The sequence below is a fragment of the Dermacentor albipictus genome, unplaced genomic scaffold (assembly GCF_038994185.2).
Source record: "Dermacentor albipictus isolate Rhodes 1998 colony unplaced genomic scaffold, USDA_Dalb.pri_finalv2 scaffold_11, whole genome shotgun sequence".
Taxonomy (NCBI): Eukaryota; Metazoa; Arthropoda; class Arachnida; order Ixodida; family Ixodidae; genus Dermacentor; species Dermacentor albipictus.
The window spans coordinates 2,644,957-2,657,830 of NW_027225565.1; positions in this window are offsets into that span (position 1 = coordinate 2,644,957).

Consider the following 12,874-nt stretch of genomic DNA (forward strand, 5'->3'; position numbering starts at 1 on the left):
CCATCCCTATACAGAGTAGCATGCCAGCGGTTATATACGCGCCGGCAAAATTCTCTGTTCTTCTAATAAAGAGCCCTCTCTCTCTCGGTGTCCTAGTCCGACGTCGAGTTGAAGTGGGAACCGCCGCAAATTGAAGCATTCGAAGCACTTAAACGACGCCTGCAGTCACCACCAGTACTAGCCCACTTCGACGAAGACGCCGACACCGAACCGACGCAAGTAGCCTAGGCCTTGGCGCAGTCCAATATATAGTTCAGACGAAATAGATTTGAAATGGTCATTGGTTACGCTGGCCGGTCGCTGTTGAAAGCAGAAGCCAATTATTCGACAACGGAAAAAGAATGCCTTGCTATAATTTGAGCTACCATGAAATTCCGCCCTTACCTATATACGCCAGGCCCTTCAAAGCCATAACCCATCAACATGCCTTGTGTGACCAGACATATTTAAAGGACCCTCCAGGACGCCTCGCGCGATGGAGCCTTAGACTCCAGGAATTTGACATCCCCGCCGTCCACAAGTCGGGACGGAAACACGCTGATACGTATACGGACACGCTGATACGGACACGCTGATATCATGCGCCCCGCCCCAAGACTCGCCGCCGCAAGGCGACGAGGATGACGATGACGACGCCTTACCGGGAACAATAAACGCGGAATATTTCGCTAAACAGCAACGCGCAGACCCGCAGCTAAACAAAACTCAGTGCCCTTCCACTCTGTGAAGAAGGATGATCAGCGAAGCTGTTTATGTGGGCACCTTAATGGCGAACTGCATCTCCACCGCGCGTCAGTCCGGCATTGCACTATCTTCGCGATCAGCCAACGTATGGGGAGTGCTTAACGCCTGCTTCACCTCCGCCGCGGGTCGGCCCGGCATTGCACTATCTTCGTTATCGGCCTCTGCATGGGGAGTTTTGTGTCTACACACGAACGCGATCCTGGGGGAACTAGCCCTTAACAGCTTCGCTATATAAAAACGTCGTCGAGTACTTGGAAGGCAACACCCATCGACGTTGTCCCGAGGGCGTTTATGTGAGCAATGTCTTCGTTTTTCCTGCAAAACAACGTCCTCGGAGAACTCACCAGTCCACGCGAACTACCTTCTTGTTTTTCCCGCTGGGTACCTCGGATTCTCCCGTATGCTATCGAGGATACAAGTTTTACTGGACGCGCATGACCCTGTTTCATTGGGCGCGTCTGTGCACCCAAAGCAGGCTACACTACGCTAAACAGCAACGCGCAGACCCGCAGCTAAACAAAACTCAGTGCCCTTCCACTCTGTGAAGAAGGATGATCAGCGAAGCTGTTTATGTGGGCACCTTAATGGCGAACTGCATCTCCACCGCGCGTCAGTCCGGCATTGCACTATCTTCGCGATCAGCCAACGTATGGGGAGTGCTTAACGCCTGCTTCACCTCCGCCGCGGGTCGGCCCGGCATTGCACTATCTTCGTTATCGGCCTCTGCATGGGGAGTTTTGTGTCTACACACGAACGCGATCCTGGGGGAACTAGCCCTTAACAGCTTCGCTATATAAAAACGTCGTCGAGTACTTGGAAGGCAACACCCATCGACGTTGTCCCGAGGGCGTTTATGTGAGCAATGTCTTCGTTTTTCCTGCAAAACAACGTCCTCGGAGAACTCACCAGTCCACGCGAACTACCTTCTTGTTTTTCCCGCTGGGTACCTCGGATTCTCCCGTATGCTATCGAGGATACAAGTTTTACTGGACGCGCATGACCCTGTTTCATTGGGCGCGCCTGTGCACCCAAAACAGGCTACACTACGCTAAACAGCAACGCACAGACCCGGAGCTAAACAAAACTCAGTGCCCTTCCACTCTGTGAAGGATGACCAGCGAAGCTGTTTCACCCTTAATGGCGAACTGCATCTCCCCCGTGGGTCAGCCCGGCATTGCACAACAGCGACGAAAACAGCCGGCGATCGTCGAAATCTGATCTGTCGGTCAAGTGCGTCGGCTTTTATACATGAGTCATCGAAGGTTCCAGATGTATTCCAGAAAGTTTACACAATTCGTGTCGCACATGCAATCAGATTACACAAGCTTCGGTGACAATAGAACCTTCGATAACATTCGAGAAACTTCCGATACACGCTCGCGCTGAGCGATAACATTTGTTAGACAGTGAAGAGCGGTCACCCGAAAAAAATATACAAATACACGGGTCAACATTTTCAAATCATTGTGCTTGATTGCGCATTTGCTTGTGTATATAACACAAGCAAATGCGCAACATACCAAAAAGCTTCTAATGCACCACACCGTAATCACAGCTGGCTATCAAAAAACATTATTTCTGCATGCAAGAGTAAAATTGGTGTATCGCCAATACATGATGAACCTCATTTTTTAATGTGAAAAGCTTCTAATGATGCACGTGCCATGGTGACCCTGCTTTTTCCACTGTTTCTAAGAATCCATATCTTGTCCAGTCGTGGCTCACATTGATGTGAACTGCAGTGTGTAGGCAAATGTGTTCAGTCTCTACCTTTTAGTGATAGCTCATATTCCCGCATACGCTCATTTACGCATCGCCCAGTCTGGCCAACATACGTCTTGCCGCAAGATGGTAGGATCTCAGGTCGACATATCTCTTACCACAACAGGATCTCAACATCGGGAACTCATACACGACTCCAGAGGCACATTTTAAATATGGCTTGGCGTGCTCTTTACTGCAACCACATCTGCAACCGCGTCCCCCCTTAGGTTCCGTGAAATCTGTGAAAATTAGAGAGCTGCGAAGAGCTGCAGTATGTGGGGCTTGCATCACCTGACTACATCCAAGCGATACAGGAGAGAACAAACTTCATGCAAGTTTTCCAGCTTCCACATCCAAACTGTCTTCATCAAGCCAGCTGAGAAAGCACAGCCACAGCAATATGCTTGTTCCAGCAATAGAACTTGTGGTTCAGTGGGATGGAAGAAAGCACATCTGTGCACTTATTGGCTGGACAAATTGTCTCTGCTACATTTTCTTCAAAAAAAATGAAAGAAAGAATGTCCTTCTCTGACCCTTCCTTATCCACTCAAGCAGCCTGACAGTGAAAAATAGATGCAAATGCAAAACATGGCAAAATTGTTCATAATTTATTTGCAATTTCATTACACAAAAGGGAAATGGGGCCAACTTGCTAAAGCAAAAAAGCGAGCACTTGTCTTGCGTATGACAAAGGCAAACACTTTCTACCACTTAAAAATCCAACCAAACAAAAATACAAGACACAACATGGCAAGGCGCAAGAACAAGCACACTGCACTCTCATTTCACTCCCCTATTGGTGAAGTTTGCCTAGCTCCACTTTCTAAGAATGAGCACAATATGCTGCAGTCGACTTTCTTTCATTTGACTGCAGTGGGTCATGCAAGATAGGATTGAATTGCTCGAGTTTAAATTACCGTATAGACTAATGAAATAGTTTTTACATCAGCAGCTGCATCTGAAACTTTAACCAAAAAGTTTCCCAAAAGAATAATTTCATATTTATGCTACACGCCCTGAACTAAATGTCAAATTAATGTCAGTCAACTGCAGAAGGGTTGAATTCGGGCCTTGAAGGTACTACGACATATTAACAGGTATTAAGTGTAGAAAATGAACAAAAGATGACACGAGACGAGCGTTTGTCTCCATGCCTTTCCATTTCATTCCCATCAATTTCAGCACTTAATACCTTTTACAACTGCACAACTCGAATTTAGTGACTTCATAGTATTGTGCCAGTGTTGTCTATTCGTGGTTCCCAGGTTCTGTTAGCAACAGACAAGCTCAAAGAGCACAGCATCTGCCCACAAAACAATAGATATCGTTGGCTCAATTAGTCTGCAGAGACGCAGCAGAAGTAGCTCCTGTGGCTTTAGGTACTACAGCAAAAATCGAAATTAGGTCTGTCTCAGTGTTACATATAAAATGATAAAACCTCGTTTAAACATTCAATATCACGCCCAAAATTTAAAGCACACACACGCACACAAAGGCACAATCTAAGTATGTTGATACACAGTGTACCCATGTTTGACAACACTGATGCACAGGACATTTTGGCAAGCACCAAAACATGTTGGACACCTGTAAATGAGAGATGAACTTCTGACATGCAAGGCTTCCCGTTTTCATGTATTCCTGCAAAATGCCCTAAAGAACAAAACGGTGAAATATGCCCACAGAATTACACAAATGTGTAAGCATGCAAAAAATTGGCATACACTAATACAATCTGACACCTTCCCTGTTGAATCACAACACAGCAAAACTTTGTGTTAACAGTATACTCAAATCACTGCAGATGACTTGTGCAGTTGCTTATGTTACAGAGGGTTGCCAGATACCGGAATAAAAATTCCTATAAAATCCCCTAAAGCACCCAAAAACTAGCCAACCTAGGCTACACACAACGACAGAAAGCTGAGTTAGTTGGTAAGGATTCATTATGCAAAAAAGAAGTGAGGTGTAAAGTAATCGAAGGCTGACTCACGCACGCACTTCCACCATTATAGATACGCCATGCCTCTACCATTAGACGCGTATCTTCATTCTTATGCCTGTACAATATCGTGCATTCATCTAACTCTGGCGTGCAGTTACAATCTCGGCAATGTAGCAAAAGATTAGAAGGCGATTCACCAGTGAACGACCTTTTATGTTCCATTAGCCTCTGATTGATACACCGTCCCGTTTGCCCTACGTAGAACTGGCCACAGCTAAGGGGAATTTTATAACACGCACCCATACGGCAGTCAGTAAAACTGTTGTTCTTATTGTGCTTCACTGGACAAATATCTGTTCGTTTTTTGCCTTTTACCCGCTCCTTTTTATTCTGTACGGCAGCGCATATCTTACCTAGCTTATTGGGAGCAGTGAAAGCAACATTAACATCATATCTACTTGCAACTTTTTTAAGCCTGTGCGACACTGAATGAATATACGGAATAGCCACTACTCTTTTTTTGCTATTACTGCTTTCTGTAATCACGTCCGTCCCTCTCGTAACCGACTTCTTTAGGCGCTCAGCCACAGTGGCCACCACTACACTAGGATAACCTGCTTCTACTAGGCGCCGGACCTGCGCATTAAAACTAGCGCTCATTTTGTGCATGCACGATCTGGTGAGGGAAGACTTAAGGCACGACATGGCAATTGCGTTTTTTACTACTTTGGAATGCTTGGATTGAAAGCTTAGCAACAGCTTCGAAGATCTCGGGGCGTACTGCCAACAAACATGATTTTGCTCGAAGATCAAGGAAATTTCAAGAAACTGAATTACGCGTCGCTGAGGAAATTCCTTGGTAAACTTTATTCCTCCCCCATAAAGTTTAAATTGCTCACTTACTGAGGTAGCAGCAGAATCGAATTCTTCCCTATTGCAGAAAATCAGGTAATCATCAACATAACGAAGTATCTTGATAACGCTATCACCTAAGGCTTTCTCTAAGCAGTTGTCAACCTTACTCAGGTAAATGTTGCTAGGGATAGGGGCAACCTTTGAGCCAATACAAATACCCGATTTCTGCAGAAAAACGCCATCTCTCCACCCAATCAGCGTCGACTTCAAGTACATTGAAAGAATTTCTAGAAAAGCTCCTGTGGAGACACCGCATCTGTCAATAAAAGCCAACTCTTGCACTTGTTCTTTAACGCACTCATTTACGGAATTTAGCAACCCGTCATGCGGCAAGGTATAATACAGGTCTTCGATATCCATACTAAACGCTGTACAATCACCAGGATTTTCCTCTCTCAAATACTGAACTAGTGCCTGAGAATTACGTAAGCAAAAGGGGTCTGAAAAAACTAGTGAAGCTAAGCAGTTCTGTAGGTAACTAGCGACACAGACATGCCACGTCCCTTTCTATAGCACGAAAAGTAATTTCTTGTTTATGGGTCTTGGCTGACAAAAACAGTTCTAAGGCAAGGGATTTAGCTTTCTTGACATTACAGACAAGCCTATAAAGATTATGTCTTGACAAGTGGTCAACCGCACGTTGCTTAACTACCGAAGGCTTGAGTTTTACTGGCTGTAAATTCTTTTCTATGGCTGAAATCGCTTTTTCTGAAAACATGTCATCTGGCATAATTACGAAATAACCTTCCTTGTCAGATATTACTGGTCTAAGTTTATGCTCTACAAGGTAATCAACTAACGGTCGGACAGGGTCAGGCGTCTTAAAATGAGAATTTGATTGTTCAATGCTAGCAATGCAATCCGAAATGCGTGCGTGAGTCAGCCTTCGATTACTTTACATAAGGAAGAGATTAAGTACCTTAACAGTTATCTCTCACGTAGACCGGCACGTGTACCCGACTGACACGTGGTGTTACCATTCCTGAGCATGCGCAGATGAGTTTTGTGCCTTCTTTCTTTTTTCGCCTCAGTACTCCCTTCAGTTGATAGTCGGCGTTCTTGTTGTCCACTTCTCTACTCTTGTGTCCTGTCCGCACGCCTCACTTCTTTTTTGCATAATGAACTAGGCTACAGTTACGGAGGTAGCCCAGAAAGTAGCCAAGCTACAACTTAGAGATAACCAAAGGAACCCACAGTCTGTGTTACTCAATGTGCATATGCTTTCAATGAATAAAATCAGACATTTTAACATCACTAAAGACAAAAATACCAATTGTCACTTAGTGCACGCAAATTGTAATAGTAATGCAAAACATGACTGTTTATGCAAAATCTGATCACCACAAAATTTTATGGCACTAGTATGATATCATCCGATATTGATTTCAAGACTAGCCATGCAGTAGGGTTGCCAAAACTTTAATAGCTAACAGGCCCCCAGAGCAGTCAGTTTGGCACAAAGTAGCCAAATCTGGCAACTCCTTTTCCACTACCTGGTATTCTGATGCCAATTGGTCAGTCTTCAGCATGATCCCTCCTTCCTAGCTCATCTCCATAATTCATCTACATAAACCAATAGCCATAAATAGTAGCTACTGCCCAGTGATGGCAAGGCTTGTGGATTTAAATGGCACTTCGAGCTACAATAGATTGAGCAAACTTGAAAATACTGAGAATTACTTTGGCTATGGAAACACTTTGGATAGGCAGGGCATTGCATGCATGAAAACCTGTTTTCAAAATAAAAAGGCCAGCTGTCGGCAGACAGCAGCCAATGGCACCGCACTTGTTAGATGCTACAGCCATACTACTACTGTCAGCACAGCTGTCATATAATCTCTTTAATTTTTGGGTGTTCTGTGCTCCTTGGATGGGTTCAGACCAGGCACGCAGACACCAGAATGGGCAACAATGCCGCCATCAGCCATTTTATTTGTCACACAAAATCTTCTGATGCAAAATCACAGGTACGGAGGGAGAAAAATGGCAGATGAAGTAAGAGCACAGGTTTGATCAAGCTTTCATTACACTTACTTGCACCAACCAGTGCACATATTCCATGCTTCACACCTACTGTGCAGCATAGATGAATTATACTTCTTGTAGCACTGAGCCCGACAACTGACACAATAGTTAAGAGGAGCTCTATTAAAGCTGCAGTGAAGAATGTGAGACCCTCCAAACACTAATACCCATGTCACACGGGCACATTTGGAAGGCCTTCCAGTCGACGGCCGTCGAAACGCCAGAACTCTATCGACTCAAAGGAGTTGTCGCGCTGCTACACTGCGCACTTTTGAAAGGCCGTTGAGTGGTTCCGGCGTTTCTCGCCAAATTGTGTGGCGCTGCGTATCTTTATTTTCGTTTTCATGTCACAAAAAGTTAAACAGCATTAAAACCACTTAAAAAGCACTATAATTTCTTTTATGTTTCTTTATACATTAAAACAATTGTTTATACATTGTCTTACATGTATGTTTAGTTTTTAAGTTGTTGAGTAGCGAAACTGCGGCAACGTTTGCGTCGCTGCACGTCGCTATTGTCGAGAGTGTGTGTAGTTCGCGCATATCAAGTGGCAAAAATACTTTATTGAATAATTGATAACTCATATATAGTATTTTTAGAGCATTTTGGTTTGATTTGTTCTTTCTAACTGTGAGTTGGAGCACACTGTGAACGAGAGGGCATGTTCGCGCTGTTTCAGTTTCCGTTGCTCAAAGGCCATCGAGATTTCGATAGAGTTGTAAGGTGCTCCGTTGACTCGATAGACTATTAACCCGGCAGCCGTCGAAATCGCCCGTGTAGCAGCTCGAACTTGACCTTTGAGCCAACGGACTATCGGTTGGAAGGCCTTCCAAACGCCCGTGTGACACGGGTATAAGGCTGCCACTTTGTTCCATGCTCATTCCAATTGTTTGGACGTCTCCGAAAGGAAGCAACTGTGAAATTTCAAAGGCTCATTTACACTCTAACATGCATATCGAATTCAGAACCAGCGGCCAAATTTGGATTAAGTGCATATCCTAGTGCATCAGACTGCATCAACACCATCATCGAGACGTTAACAGAGTGGGCCCATGTGTGTGACGCACAGTGCAAAACTTCTGATGTTGCAGGTGTAGCTTATCCAACCTCAGCCGTCGATACTAGGTATATCAAACACATTGCAAATGTTTAAACAATCCATAATCGACAGATTCACATCAAAACTACAACATTGCAAGCATGAGCTTAGCCTTAAATCACTAGCACTCAACAATTCTGTTTTTGGCTTTAGAAGTGTCCTCAAAATTGTAATGCAGTGAGAGCATAGTCACAATGACAGGAGTAAGGTGTAGTGCTCTGTGATTTGCAGTTGCATACAGTACAAGCTCTTCTGGGCAATCATGAAATTCACAGGCACGAGAACCAAGCCAGACTTATACATATGCACACAACAGGTCTCAATGGGCTGAACATTTAAAAGTACACGAAAGAGCAACACTTAGTTTAGTCTGGTTAAGTTGTTTTTTTCAGGACTCTAATTACCTTTTATTTGAAGAAAGATCGTTTATTAGACAAAGAAAATGAAGGGCAAAGTTCCCCTTCTCAACTTTCACACCCAATTTGGAAGAACTAGTGTGCTAAGAGGACGTCAAAGATCTTGAAATACTTTAGCATGTTTGAGCTAATCTATTGAGAAAAAGTTCTCAAAAATCAATACGTTGAGTCTTTAGCTCTTTTAGGATGCAATGCAATCCATGTTGACCAATGAACATGGATTGCATTGGGATCGCGTTTTCTGCTTGGGACTATTAGATAGTCCCAAACAGACGCTGTTTAAATCTCATGATGTCGCAAGGAGCTAGCACAGGAAGTTCAAACCCAGCTATCATTCTTGTGTCTTTTATGGCTCGCAAGGACTCCACTGATGGTGCCCTTGATATTCCTGAAGGGTTATTTACCAATTCAGCTCCATGTTTCCCTAGGTGTCCCTTTAATGAAACATAAGATAAACATCACACATGGCACAAACACGGCAGAAAGCATATGGCACTGTGCAGTTGGAATCTGACCTTTATGTTCAAGGGATCAAATGTGTGTGCTGTCATGTCTTTGGAGACAGGGTAACAAGAAACTGATGAATGGTACACTTTCATGGTCCACCAAAAGAAAAATACGGATGGCCCTTCCTTCTCATCACTTTTATGCAGTGCTACAGCACCTTGAATGCTGACCAAACCAAAAAGGGAGAGGAGACAAATTTGACTTCTGGATCACTCTTGCTGCCACACACAATCCTTCCTTGAGCCTATGCCCAGTTTTCACTACTCAGAATGGTTCCAAGATGATATTTTTTTTTCGTATTCCAGATAGCTCAGTATGGAGGAAAAAAAAGAAAGAAAGTCACCATAAGGCACATTTACAGCTTCCATAATACTGCACATAATATTTTAGACATAAAAGTGCCGTGTATGCCCTTCGCGTGCACAGCCCTGTCAGCTCATCTTACGAGGATAAAATACTACAAGCCAAAGCTCAAAAGTCGTGTTCTAATCATTGTGACTTGCCCAGCACAATACAGCATGTGAATTTCAGGGGCCTAAAAAAGAAAGCTAAATTATATATTGCCATCCAAGCAAACAAGACTGTGCAATAGCAAAAGGAATGAGAGAAATGTAAAATCTAAAGCACATAATAAAAGAGAGAAATCGCAACTAGCTAGGAATCCTTGCGAATCTCATGGTACATAGTAAAATGGCATAAAAGCACACATACAATCAAGAAAAACCAAAGTGCAATCATCAGTGAATAGTATATCAAAGGCAGCTACTTATTAAACCTACCTGTGTACCTAGACTCACAAACTCCGCCTTAAAAAGTTGATTCATGTTGCAATGATTCTTCACATAGCAAGAACATAGAAGAAGCAAGCTAAACAAAATAAAAATAAACTGCGCAATAGAGCAGCTTCTTGGCCAAAATAGTAAAAAAGATTTTATGGCGCTTCTCATGCTCCCAAATGTTTCAGAATGTAACCAAGAATATCCTCCCTAAAAGTATTACTGTTAAAAAAAAACTGTGTGGAACTATAACTGGAATACAATAGATAATGCAATAGGGTGCACATGTATAATTTTAATGCTACATTTTTTTTTTTTTGTACTAGCTTATACCAAGTACACAGGATCAGTTCTAGCACAACACATCCTAAGTACTGCCAGGCCGTAATGAAGGCGGATAATTGACACAAAAAAGAAAACCCATTCTTCCACATTTCCACACTGCCCAACGGGACTGATTGGCCTGATTCATGCTTAGACATGAAAAGTCGTCGTCACTGCATGTCTGCCAAATGATTACACATAACTGCCGCATCCTGAAATCCAAGTTACAACACATAAAAAGTGTTTACAATCTACTTCGTTCCGGACCAGTATACGGTGTCTGTGACATTCAGTGCTTGCTTGCCCGTGTACTGCTGTAGAACCAATCCCAGACAGTACACTTAAAGAGCTGACTGTCCCTCCCAGGCATGCAATCCTTGTCTCACCAAAGTTTTCATGAGCTGGTCTGTTATTGCATTGGGCAATTGGCAGAAATATTTGAACCTTAAGAGAAGCATTTGTGTATGACAAGGCACCTCTTAGAGCTAAGGCCTCCATGGAAGTAAAGTGGTAAAGTAAAGTTGACACTATTGTATATGAAGATCTTAAGAGCTTAATGCCATCACTCTTTTAAGTACAGAATTTTCACATGTTTCTTAAGCTCCAGCACTAGAGATGGCAACATGTTGTCCACATTTTTGTAATCCCTTCTACTTTTGCCAACTCTTACAGAAGCTTGAATACTCAAATGTTCAAATCAACATGATTAAAAAAGCTTGAAAACCACATGAAAATTAAATCTCATTTAAAATGAATTTCCAAGCTGTTAATTAGAAATCTGTTCAGGAAGGCTTTTAACATCCTGGCTACTGGCTGACTTATAATAAAGTTGAAGTAGCTGGCAGACTATATGCATGGGCCCTGTTACATGGCAGGCACGCTCCAATAATTGCAGTAACCCTGCATATTTGGGCATTATCTAATATCTGAAGAAGCTGAATATCAAATTTTGAGTTGAACACTTTGTTTCGAGGCAGAAGCAATTGAAATTCTTAATATTCATGCACTCCTACTATCACTTCAAAATAGCCAGTGCCTCCTTCCCTTGCATCGAAGTTAAAGGCTAGAATTTCAGTCAATCATCAACATGTGCCAGAGATGTGCTACAACGCTTACCCAACACGCAACTTGAATGTCTGCTGTACCATACCAGAGTGCCTGCTAAATATAGGATCATTAAGTCGCACTACACCTATTTATAAAGGGCCCTTCACCAGGTCTGGGCATTGCAAACGGGCAACATGATATGCAGAGCACGTAGAACTGTTTTTGGAAATATATTACACAACAAGAAGGGAAAAAAACGTTTTTAAAAGAGAGAGAGAGAGAGAGACGAGGCTTGTTACAGAAAAGAACAAGGTGGGTGGTATGGGCAAGTTGGTGCATCTTGACTTCTGTCTCTTATCTTCGTTTTACATGTGCTATGTATATGACGAAAGTAGCCACAACACCAACATGACAGAAGGCAGGAGATGAATGTTGCCTGCAAGAACTGGCTAAGGCAACTGGAGAGAGCTGCAGCATAGGGAGGGTAGCTCACATGCTTCTATCTTGACTACAACTACTAAACCTTTATTATTGCAGTACAATGCTCCTTGAGCAGTCTTTTACAATTCCCTGGTGCATAACCAAAATATACGATGACGCCTGGAGAGGGGCCCCCTAAAACAGGGCCTTTTAAAATGTTCTATGTACATAGTAAAAAAGTGCAGCTGGTGAGATAGGTATTGTAAACACTGTGCACATGGCACTTGCATGCTCACTTCATGATTGTTCACCATTTTAAACACAAGGCTGCATACTATTTCATCTGCTTGCTGCTTTGAGTGCTTGTGCTAAGCTGCTTTTCTTTCACTTTCAAGAACAGTTGCACATTAATCTGACTTTGAATGGCATCCCAATTATATTAGATCCTGAAAGGAACAGGACAAGATAGGGCAGTACATTACCATATGAATAAGTAAATCAAAGTGAGTTTAATACAATCAAACGTATTGCCTTTTTTTCCATTTCTCCTCTCGTCATGGGGACCCTGTTCCCATTCACTAAATTACCAAAATAATCTTACACTGGTCATGTTACCATCACATAAATACAACGTTCGACATCCCTTTGGAAAGCTGATATTCCGACAGAAGGTTCTCCTAGATGACGTGGATCATTCCAAGACATGGCTTTGACTCAAACACACAGCAAGAAAAAAATGCTTGGAGGGAAATAAACACAATGCGGGCCATTTACAAGAACCCACATCGTTTTATGATCAAAAAGAAAGCTAACAGCTCAGCTCAGATCACTCTTGCATACCTATATGTGTTTGCAATGCACCAGCCAGGCACGTACCCAGGGGGGGGGCCCG